This window comes from Anabrus simplex, chromosome 4 (assembly GCF_040414725.1).
Source record: "Anabrus simplex isolate iqAnaSimp1 chromosome 4, ASM4041472v1, whole genome shotgun sequence".
Classification (NCBI taxonomy): Eukaryota; Metazoa; Arthropoda; class Insecta; order Orthoptera; family Tettigoniidae; genus Anabrus; species Anabrus simplex.
The window spans coordinates 90,994,534-91,007,164 of NC_090268.1; positions in this window are offsets into that span (position 1 = coordinate 90,994,534).

Genomic DNA, 12,631 nt, shown 5'->3' on the forward strand with positions numbered 1-12,631 from the left:
TGGTACGCATTAGACAATGAGCGCCGACACTTTCTTGTGTGTACTGACTCCTTGAGTTCGCTTCAGTCTATTGATACCTGTTTCCCTCGACACCCTCTGGTGCAGCGGATCCAAGACCTGCTGGCCGGGTGTTCGGATGCCGGCACCAGAATTACGTTTGTGTGGCTCCCCAGCCACATGGGCATAGAGGGAAACGAGTTAGCAGATCAGGCTGCCAAGGAGGCAGTTACACTGCCCCCGTTGCCTTTCAAGGTTCCAGCAAGTGATATTCGCTCTCAGCTGAGACATCTGGTTATGTCTCATTGGGAGATGGAGTGGCAGGCCATCCCACTTCCCAATAAGCTGAGAGCGATAAAAGGAACAACGAAGGTATGGAGGACTTCCCTGCGGGCTTCGCGGAGGGACGCCGTGGTATTATGTCGCCTTCGGATCGGCCACGGTATCTTGACGCACTCCCATCTACTGAAAGGAGAACCCCCTCCGGTGTGTACCTGCGGCGACCATCCTACCGTGGTACACATCCTTACGGAGTGCGTGGACCTGGTCGATCTGCGCCGTAGTATTAACCTTCCGAGTACTATCTCCCTTATCTTGCGCGATGACGAGCAGTCAGCAGACCTCGTCATCCGCTTTATGAGGGATAGCGGTCTGTTTTATCGTGTGTGATGTTGTCCTTTGTCCTAGTGTTGTTTATGTCAGTTGCGCTTTTATTTCATTGACTTCATTTTATTTTGTGTTGCGCATTTTAATGTGTTATTTGAACGTCTAACGTAAATTATGTGTTAATATCTGTATTACTGGGCAATGCCTTATTCCTTCAATTTCCTGTCCTTTCTCTTATTTTAATAGAACATAAGGCATTGCGTATTAGATCCACTGACTGTTTTAATCTCACCCTCATTTTTCTTCATCACCATTCTTTTTTAACTCTAGTCAGTGGATACTTTTTAAAATTTTAACTTCATGTCTCATGTCATTCATTTCGTTCCATTAGGGGCCGATGACCTTCGATGTTAGGCCCCTTAAAACAACAAGCATCATCATCATCATCATCATCAGTACACCTAGGTGGGGAACCTTCTCGGTTTGCGTTGACTCTGAGTTGGGCCATTGTGTGAGACACACCATAGGTCTGCGTTACTTGTACGTATTGCAATACTTGTGAGTAGTACCATCTTTTGTGGAACACCGTGAGTCTTCGCTATTTCTGATTAATACCCCAACATGACACATACCGTGGTTCTATTTTACTCGCGACATGTACCATTCTGTGGGGCCTTAGACGTGGATTTTGCACCCCCTTTAGACACCAAGCATCATTGTGCTTTACAAGTGGTTCCTTGGTCGGTAATAATGTTATTTTCGATCTGTATTCAGTCCGATCCACTGGTTTTTGTTTGTTTGTTTTGTGTTTTGTTGAGTTTCTGTCCATCCATTCATTCTTCATGCCATATTTTATTTTTATTTTGGTCAGTGGATGCCTTTAAAATTTTGGTTATTTCATTTCGTACCATTAGGGGCCGATGACCTTTGATGTTAGGCCCCTTAAAACAACAAGCATCATCATCATCATCCTTCGTCGGTAATAATGTTATTTTCGATCTGTATTGTGTCCGATCCACTGGCTTTTGTTTGTTTGTGCTGTGTTTTGTTGGGTTGCTGTCCATCCATTCATTCTTCATGACATATGTTATTTTTATTTTGGTCAGTGGATGCCTTTGAAATTTTTGTTCTTTCATTTTGTACCATTAGGGGCCGATGACCTTCGATGTTAGGCCCCTTAAAACAACAAACATCATCATCATCATCATCAGCAATTTAAAGAAAATATAACTTGTCTTCTATAATTTAGTGTAACAGACAACAACTAACACGTAGAAGATCTCCACTGGAACATAAAAAGCTACTTATGGTCAGGCAATTAATAAGTAATTCGACAATGAAAGTATTCGAAAATCACACCTCTGTATATCTCTGTACCATCTAGCCACTTTGATCACGTCCCCTTTGTCCACCAGGATGTCTTCTCAGTGTCCTTTTTAGCATCTCTGTATCATTCATCCGTACATATTCAGCCTGATTTTACTACTCTGTTGATAGGTAGGTCTTTATGGAACGCGTACTGTTCATTATCGTATCGTCTTTTCTATCTTCCCTTTTCACAAAGTGGGTCTATTGTTCTAGCAAAGTTAAACCGTTGGCAAGAAAATAGGTGTTTGGAAATTCTCACTTTTCGTGCAGTAGGAGCATTTATTGTCAACTTTTTTCTCACCTACTTTTCATTGAATAATCGTAGTCAGTGTTTATTGACATAACTGCGAGGAGAGATTACCATGTTGTTTGGACCTTTAAAACAATCCTTATTCATCACATCAATTACAGCGACTATCCAGCCCTGGCGGTGACAGTTGTCTAATAAGATACGTGACTTCTCGCCGATGTTTTGACATCTCGTGAATAACTCATCTAATGATGAACACTGAAGTCAATGAACTTTCCTTAAAGGTGATTCTCACGTTTGCCGAATGTTCTAAGTTACTTGAATTTAATTTCAGGTAGCCTTTATTGATAGAAATATAAATTACCTTTCTGTAACCTCAGGGGAAATAACTTGATTTGAATATTATTACGTCTGACTAAGATCCTAACACCTGGTCGTGCTGTTGAATGTCTGCCCGTGCGTCTGTGATTGATGATTGAATTCCCCTTTAATATATTAGCGACAACATGAGATTGTCTGCGTACGGCTTGCATATAAATAAGAGCTGAAAACAAAAGCAGCCTACCTATTACATGGTATTAAGTTCGCATTTAGGTTGCTCAGTATTGACCCAACTGTAAATATTATTTGATTATTAGAAACACTGTACAAGAAACATGCACCCCCATTAACGATCGGAGTCCTTAATTCGTACTCTCATTAGTTTTAAACAAGAGGGCAATGAATAATGAATATCCTTCCACATAGGATTGGCGTCGGGAAGGGCATCAGACCGTAAAACTTGGCCAAATCCGTATCAAGTACCGAACCCTATTAATTGGGATTAAGGCCAGGAAGAAGGAGTAAATAATAGTGAACTTAAGAAAATATTGTATATAACTTAACATTTTGTTTCTTGATGACAGTTTCAGAAGGGAAATGTTAATAAGCCATCGGACAGTTTCCGAGGTCTTCATACTTTGTAGTTTCAAAGTTTAAGTCGCTTAAGTGCGGCCAGTATCCAGTAATCGGGAAATAGTGGGTTCGAGCCCCACTGTCGGCAGCCTGAAGATGGTTTTCCGTGGTTTTCATTTTTCACACCAGGCAAATGCTGGGGCTGTACCTTAATTAAGGCCACGGCCGCTTCCTTCCCATTCCTGGGCCTTTCCTAGCCAATCGTCGCCATAAGACCTAACTGTGTCGGTGCAACGTAAAGCAAAAAAAAAAAAGTTTCAAAGTTATTTTGCTAGCTATTTGTTATTTAGTGTTCCCCTTTTCCGCTTGCTTGATCCGCCTCCCTATGTCAATTGCTGGTGTCTTATATCCCTCTAATTTTCCAATATAGTAAAGATCTTTAAAAGCAAACTCACATCAGATTTCATTTCAACGCTCAGAAAATCAAGTAGAATATTTTTATTTTTTTTTGCTAGTTGTTTTGCCTTGCACCGACACAGATAGGTCTTATTGCGACGATGGGACAGAGAAGGGCTAGAAGTGGGAAGGAGCGGCCGTGGCCTTATGTAAGGTATAGCCCCAGCATTTGCTTGGTGTGAAAATGGGAAACCACGGAAAACCATCTTCAGGGCTGCCGACAGTGGGGTTCGAACCTACTATCTCCCGAATACTGGATACTGGCCGCACTTAAGCGACTGCACCTATCGAGCTCCGTAAGTAGAATATTGCTGTCGTTATGGAATGAATGGATGTGATGTGATGGATTCAAGAAGTCAAGAAAGACCTGGAAAGGAACAACATACGAGAAGAAGAATTATTGGAAAGAAATATTTTTAGGAAGAAAGCCTTACAAATGGAAGGATTCCAAGGGAGGAAGGAAAAGAAAACAGGCACAAAGTGGACTGAAGACAGGAAAAAGAAGCACAGTGAAACAATGAAAGAATACTGGAAGAAAACGAAAGAACTAAGGAGGAAGAATTGAAATTGTAACGTGGTCCTTAGAAGGCCGGAACGCAAGATGGAGAAAAGAAGAATGTGATGTGTGCGTGCTGTACGAATGAATAACTAATAATCTTTTCCTATTTCTTTAAACTTATAAATTTCTCTAATTTATCAAGTATTGTAAAACAGTATGATCATATTTTATTTTGTTTCTATTCGTTTTTATTTGCAATTTTACTACATTTCATATCGTTTTGTTAAATGTTAGAGAGAGCACTGCTGTCCTAATTTCGCCACTAATAAAGTCACCTACTACTGGTCCTCGAATACAATCATGGTTTATCTCTAGTTTGTAAAGGAGCTTCTTGGCCGAGGCGGCAATGCCGTGTTCGGTTTACCCGGAAGGACGTAGGTTCGATTCCCTATCAGTAAGTCAACGAAAAAGAAACGAGATTTCCACTTCCCGAGGTGCACATGGCCTACACCAAAATTGAGTACCAGGTTAATTCCTGAGCTCAAAGGCGGCCGGGCGTAGAGCTAACCACTCCACTCCACCTAATTCTGAGATTACAGATAGTGGAAGCCTTTACCTTCCACCCGTCTATGGGCCTTTATGTCCTGTACGGAGACGATTCTAGTTCGTAACAGGTGACAAATGCAAGGGTGCATCTCATTATCGTACAGGAATGCGAAAAACATCTGAGGTCGATTGGTATTTCAGACCAAGAAATTCATGACAGGAACGCATTCAGAAGATTGGTGAACAACTATCAAGGTTTCAAAATGGCATCAACTTCCAGAAGACGGAAAAGGCCTTTGTCTGAAGAATCCGGAACAGGCACTCGCCTCAGTGCTCAGAGGATACTGGCAGGAAGTCAAATCCGGAACAAGAACAAGACCTAGACACTAAAATGAAGTTGGTTGTTACCACGCAGTCCATAGAGGCTCAACTCGATGTATAAATAATAATAATAATTGTACCGGGCGGAACACCTCCACTCCGCTAATTTAAAATGTGCGCCAGTTGAAACTCCTCTGCTGGAGGAAGTCTGAACTTTATCTACGCTATTAATTCTCTACTTTCTCAGAAGATGTCACCACGTGGAAAATTTTGAGTTTTTGAACTGTGTCATTTTTGATGTGGTTTTGTTTCACTTGAAGTAAGAAGTGTGAACTTTCTCTTCTAGAGGACACTACTGAAGATCTACAATAGTGCAATCTAGTGCGGAGTCAAAGAACTATTTTTTTGGAGAAAATTTAATTTCAAGAGTTTGTTCTTTGTTAAATTTCTTTCTGTCATTGTTTAAGTTGGCAATATTTACCCCTTTCTTCCCCTTGTTATGAATGTATCCAATCCCGAATTTCTTCTATTAATTTCTGACCAATCTGGTGTATCTTCCCCCAACTTGAATCTGTTGCGGGGTCCTACCCAATAAAGAGTTTGTGGGAGGGTGTTTTCTTTCCCCTAACGCCTAGAACCTTCCACGAGAGGATATAAACTGCTGATTTTTGGGTCTCTGCGCCACTTCTGTTCCATCTTTCAGTGTGTTAAGTACATAGCAGGGGGCGGGAAGCGCCTCTTTCTTCGGCAGCGGTCAACAACAAGGTAATGGCCGATTAATAACTTCTTTCTTTGCTAGCTCAGCAGTTTAACTTTCGGGGCGGGTTCTAAGCGTTCAACCATGTAACCTTTTCCTAAAATGTAACTACTCTTTTCATATATCCTCTTTTAAAACGACATATCGGGATAGAGAGTGCTTAACCCTCTCGAGCTCCCACTCACATCGTCTTGAGGTGAACTTATTTTTCTCAACCAATTCTTCCGTAATGTAATGTAAATTGCTATTAAGTCACCTCTGTAGTATGGGATTAGCCCTTGTATTAACGGCCTAGTGCCAAGTAGGTCTTAAGCAAAGTGTATTAGGAGTGCAAATTCGCCTCCTCTCAAATTGTATTTTAGAGGTCATGTATTAACTTTCTTGTCATTTAACAGACCTCAGTAGGTTGGGTATTTTACCCCTGTGTATACGTCCTTGGAGGACAGCTTAAAAGTGGAGTTCGGAGTGGCCTATGATAGGCTTGGATTTTAAGGGGAAGTTGCCCTTTATTGAAAATTGTGTCTCTGCTTCAAGGAGGCTTTTGGGTGTAATTGGAAGCAAATGTTTCTGGCATGTTTGGGGGTTTTCGGCCCCTTTGTTGTATGGTGTTCATTGTAAGGTTGGGCTCTTTGCTCAAGAATTATGTTTCTGACTTTTGAATCCCCAAATGGGGTACCTATGTAAATGTATTTTTCAATCGTGTTTCGGCTACTAAGTACCTGTTCTATTTGTTGTTACCTAATTTTGAAAAGAAAATATAACCTTGTTAAATTTTAAAATTAATTTCACTTTAGTAGCTTGAGACCTATTCACCACCCAGCACCTTCTTTCATGCATAACTACCATCAAAACACGGTAACAAGTGGTAGCAGAGCGTGGTTGAATGGGTCTCAATTTAGCCCCTTTTGACGGCTAAATATTGTTTGTTCCGAACTCTAACTATTTTCCCAGTTGCTGGAATTTTTTGACTTTTTCAAAATTGTTCTGTCATCATGCCAGGCCCTCGCGATGTTCTCCATCTTAATTATTTGCGCAAAGAGGAGTTGATCTATGAATTAACTATCAGAAATGTGCAGTCTGGAGGCACGGTTGCAGTAGACACTAACAAGCTTAGAGAGTCCCTAGATTTGCCCATTTCCATCCCCAATTTGGGAGAGAAAGAAATTGACGACTCTCTTTCCACGATCACGGAGAATATTACTGGGCTAGCTTCTGTAGTTAGTTTTTTTGATGAAAATGATCCTTCTCCCAATCAAATTAAGCGTGTGCAAGGCAGGCTATATCATTTTTCGAATAGGGTTAACGATCTGTTGTCTCTAAAACTGAATGACGTTCAGAGGAAGGAAGCTAGTACGCTGCTTGAAAATATGTCTGAATTATCTAACAAGGTCACTCAATTGTTGACTGGGGAAGTTCCTCCCAAATCTGATCAACCCACCATAGTGAATGTAGGTAGTGAGGAAGAACCTCCTAAGGGAGAAGTAAATAGGAAAACCATCGCTGCCCAAACTATCTCTGCCCCATTGGACAACGAGCCTGAACGCCGTGCATCGTTGAGTAACATCCGTTCTGAATTAACTTCCTTGCCATTGAAACCTTTACCTACTATGTCACCCGGGTTTAGCAGCTTGCCTCATCCATTGGCAATGTTGCTCAGAGGTATCTCTAAGTTTTCGGTTAATACCACCAGTGAAATAATTTCATTTTTAAGATTTCTGGTTGAATTTCAGGATCATGCCCTTGTGTTTTCTCTTTCTCCATGTCAAATTTTGCAAATTATCTATCCGTATGCTATTGGTATTCTCTCTGATAAAATCGTAAGAGCCATTGCCGAGCAATCATCTATTGAGGATTTCCATGCCCATTTGCTAGCTAACTTCATCCCGGCTAGGGCCAGGTCCTCCCTGATTCAGAAGTACTATTACCGTGTACAGCGCTTGGATGAAAACTTGGCTGATTTCATACAGGACATTAAGTTTTATACTAGGGTGTTTGCCCTTCATTTTCCTGAAGATCAGATTGTACAGGCTATTGTAGAGGGAATTTCACCTCCCTATAGGTCATACTTGTGTTTCGCGGCGTGCCCGCAAACTTTCTCTGAACTTGAAGCGTTGGCCGTCTCAGCGGAAGGAGTTAGATACGCCGATTCTTTGCGTGTAGCGAAAGAACCCCCGCCTTCCTCGCCGACCAGTCACACCCCGTAAATGTTATGCTTGCGGGTCGCCTGACCATCTTCGCAATAAATGTCCATTGGTCAAAACTAGTAGGGCAAATAATGGAGCTGGTTCAGCACAAGGCTGTTTTAAATGTGGGGCTTTCTCACATATCGCCAAGAATTGCCCAAACTCGAATAGCACCCCCTCCTGCTCAACTTCTGGTGCAAATCCTACCTATGCCAATAATAAAAAGTGACTAGTGGCTTCGGCTGAGTCAACTAATCCATCTTCCCGAGACTCAGCCCCTGGTAAACAGGTTGTAAATTTAGAGAACGAGCAATTTTCAAATTTATCTTTTGAAGGTCCCAAAGAGTGTCTTAGGATTGCGGCGGATTCCCCCGCACCGGTTCCTTTTCTTAAGATTGAGTTAAATAACGAGCCTATTACAGCTCTCTTAGATTCAGGCAGTGTTTGTTCGATTATTTCGGCTGAATGGTATTCTAAATTGAAATCGGTTTGTAAACTTCCTGACTATGTCTCTTCTCCTGTTCAATACGTTTCGGCTAATTCATCTCCATTAGAAATTCTAGGTTCCTTATTGGTCAAAATTCGTATTTTTAAATTCACTTGGAAAATTAAATTGTTTGTGGCCAAACAATTGTCTTGCCCCATTATATTGGGAGCTGACTTTATTTCTCACACTGGTCTTGTGCTCGATCTCCAGTCTAGGCCGTGCACATTCAAATTAGCTTCTAGTTGTAAAATACCACTATTAAAGTGTAATTCTGTGTCATGTTCTTCTATTTCGCCTACCCAGGATGAGATGTTGTTAGACCTTAGACATCTACCTGAGGAGCAGGCTGATAGTATTCGCAAACTGTGTCAGTCGTTTCCCGAGGTGTTCTCTGATACTCTTGGTGTTACTGACCTGATCGAATACAAAATTGAGGTCACGGATTCGATTCCTGTCCGTTTTCCACCGTATAGGCTATCTCCACCTAAAATGAAGGCTCTGAAAGAAATTATCGATCAGATGTTGAAGGATGGTATTATTAGGCCTTCTAAGTCGGCGTATTCTCCGCCTATTTTTCTAGTTCCGAAACCCCAAGGAGGCTTCAGGCCTGTCATTGATTATAGGGCTCTCAATCGGAAGGTGGTGTTGCAATCGGTGCCCCTTCCTGACCTTCATTCTTGTTTTTCATGGTTTCGTAAGTCCAAGTTCTTTACTATCTTGGACTTAAATCAGGCCTACAATCAAATTCCCCTTGCCGAAGAGTCTAAACACCTTACAGCGTTTGCCACGGACTGGAATTTATATGAATACAACCGCGTGCCTTTCGGGCTCCCTACGGGAGCAGCTGTGCTCACTAGGCTACTAGATAGGGTCTTCTCCGACATCAAATTCGAGTACTTATATCACTATTTAGATGATGTCGTCGTATTTTCAGAGACTTTTGAAGAACATCTAGATCATCTGCGAGAAGTTCTCGATCGCCTTCGTAAGGCTGGGTTAACTGTTAAGTTGTCCAAGGTTGCCTTTGCTAAGCCCTCTATGTCATTCCTAGGGCATATTGTGTCACCCGATGGTGTAGCAGTCGATCATTCTAGAACACAGGCCATCCGTGATTTTAAACCTCCCAAGGACATTAAAGGTATCGCCAGGTTCATTGGTATGGTGAATTTCTTCAGAAAGTTCATTCCTAACTTTGCTAATAGAGCGGCGCCCTTAAACCTTCTTCGTAGGAAAGGCATCAAATTCGAGTGGGGACCTTCTCAACAAGCCGCTTTTGAAGATCTGAAATTAGCTCTCTGTAATGCCCCTGTCCTTGCTATGCCTGATTTCTCAAAGAAATTCATTGTCCAAACCGACGCATCGTCGTCAGCAGTAGCTGCAGTCCTTCTTCAAGAGACTGAACTAGGGAGGCGACCCATCGCCTATGCATCTAGGACTTTGTCGGCTCAAGAAGCCAAGTATTCCATCTATGAGCTCGAAGGTTTGGCAGTCTTATTCGCCTTAGAGAAGTTCCGTCTCTATCTGGAATATGTTAAATTCGACCTGGAGACAGATAATCAAGCCTTAAGCTGGGTCTTAGGTAGGCCGCGTCGTACTGGTCGTATAGCCCGTTGGGCCATCCGTATTTCTGCCTTCCAATTCGATGTCAGGCATATCCGAGGTACTGAAAATGTTGTTGCTGATGGACTCAGCCGTATGTTTTCAAACGTCGTTGAGAACCATGAACAGGTCGACCGTTCATCACCTCCCGAGTCCACACTATTTGATGTTAATGCCATTTTAACTGATGCCCCCATGCTCTTTAGGGATATCGAGAAATACCAACATGAAGATCCGACGCTGGCTCCGATAATGGAAACCCTTTCTTCTGGGGAACATGTTGTCCCTTATGTTCTGAGGAATGGTGTTTTATGTTGCCCTTCGAGGCATGACAAGATGATGAAGGTTGTCGTTCCAGCTGTTCTTGTGCCTATGATCTTCAAGTACTATCGTGAGACCCCATTAGGGAGGCATCTTGGAATCTTTAAAACTCGTGAAAAGATTCGTGAAATGTTCATCTGGAAAGGTATGGACGGTGAAATCCGTGAACTAGTAAAGGCTTGTAAATCCAGTTTGATTAGTAAACCCACCATGTCCACCAAGGTAGGCCTTTTGTCTTCGCATCAAGCATCGCGCCCCATGGAACGCCTGTATATTGATTATGTAGGACCCTTCCCCCAGTCGGAGGGAAATGCCAACAAATTCATCTTTGTATGTGTAGATGGTTTTACCAGATTTTCTTGGTTATTTCCGACTAAGCTGGCTACCGCTCAGTCTACCATTACTTGCCTAAATTCTATTTTTGCTTCTTTTGGTCCGTGCCAATATATTGTATCTGATAATGCTAAGGCTTTTACATCTAATTTATTTCGTAAATTCTGTTTTGACTTATCCATCTCTCATGTAACTACTTCTGCGTATTACCCTCAACCATCTCTGGCTGAACGGGTTAATCGTAATCTCAGGTCCGCACTGATTGCCTATCATCATGATGATCATTCCAGGTGGGACACGTCCCTGCATTGGTTAGCTTTTGCTTTGAATTCGGCGGTTCATGAATCACATAAATTCACTCCAGCTTCTTTGATGTTCAAGTTTGTTCCCAACTCGCCGCTCTCTAACCTCTGGTCTCTGAGTGACATTCTACCCGAGACAATAGATCCGAATAATATTAAAGATCATTGGAAGGAGGCTAAAGCCAATCTTAAGGTATCTCATGAAAAGGTTAGAGAAAAGTATGATCGTGGACGGAGACCCACCACTTTGAAGGTAGGTGACCAAGTGATGGTCAAGAATTTTGTTCCCGCGGGCAAGCTTGCCCCCAGATTTCATGGGCCTTGTATCATTCTCGATTTTTTTACGCCAGTTACGTTGTTAGTAAGCAATCCAGCCACCGAGAGGATATTTAGGGTTCACCTGTCACAGGTGAAACCAGTGTAAATTTTGTGTCAACTTGCTTCATATAATTTGAAAGGAATATGAAGGTTATATTTTTTTTTTTTGAGTTCAACTTTTAAGGCTTTCTGCCCCTTCTATAATATTTTGGTCTTATATGTAAGCCTCTTGTAAAACCTTCCCCGATCCGTTAAACTGCCATTCTGTCCTTGCCTCGGCCATTACCACGCTCCCGTCTCCTGCTTCAATACACACTGTGGCTTGATTTGAGTAAATGCCATGGATATCTGCACGCCGCTGACCCCTCAACCTCCTCACCAAGCCTGTGCCCTCAAAACCATGATGATGGTCCAACACAATTCTGCCGCCTAGCTTTAATGTTTCAGTGCCCCCGCAGCCGCGCGGCGCTGTGCCGCGGTTGGGTCCGAGGACGGGCCCCCTCGGCCCCAGCGAGGACGACGTGTGCACGGCGAGCCGGAGCTCTCCTCCCGGCCAAGGCTGATGTGCGGCGCACGACCTGCTACTTGCCCGCAGCCTGTATATGTTCACCGCGGGCGCGGCGTGTTTCAACACCTCTGCTCCCCTCATAGTGCGGGCGAGCGGTATCTCAGGGTACTTGAGGGGTCCGAGCGGTTCCCTTTGGACGCAAGCTGCAACGGCCGGTCTGGCCATCCAACTTAGCCTACATCAACTACATGGACAGTCACTATTAGAGATGACTACACTTGGGAATTCAACAACAAATTTGGTGGACATTGCAAAATTTTTCATCACCTTTTAAAAGATTATCCTCAGAATTCTACTTCTACAAACTTAAAAACTATTCTTCATCTGCAACAACAAAATTTTGAAATTAAATCAAACCAAATTAAGAAAACCTTATAAATTTTTTTTGGGCAATTAATCTCCATATCTACATCAAAACTTGGACCATGTTTGCAAACAATTTCATGTGTCACCCCGGGAGGAACTTTTGGGGGGGAGGTCTGTACCGGGCGGTACACCTCCACTCCGCTAATTTAAAATGTGCGCCAGTTGAAACTCCTCTGCTGGAGGAAGTCTGAACTTTATCTACGCTATTAATTCTCTACTTTCTCAGAAGATGTCACCACGTGGAAAATTTTGAGTTTTTGAACTGTGTCATTTTTGATGTGGTTTTGTTTCACTTGAAGTAAGAAGTGTGAACTTTCTCTTCTAGAGGACACTACTGAAGATCTACAATAGTGCAATCTAGTGCGGAGTCAAAGAACTATTTTTTTGGAGAAAATTTAATTTCAAGAGTTTGTTCTTTGTTAAATTTCTTTCTGTCATTGTTTAAGTTGGCAATATTTAC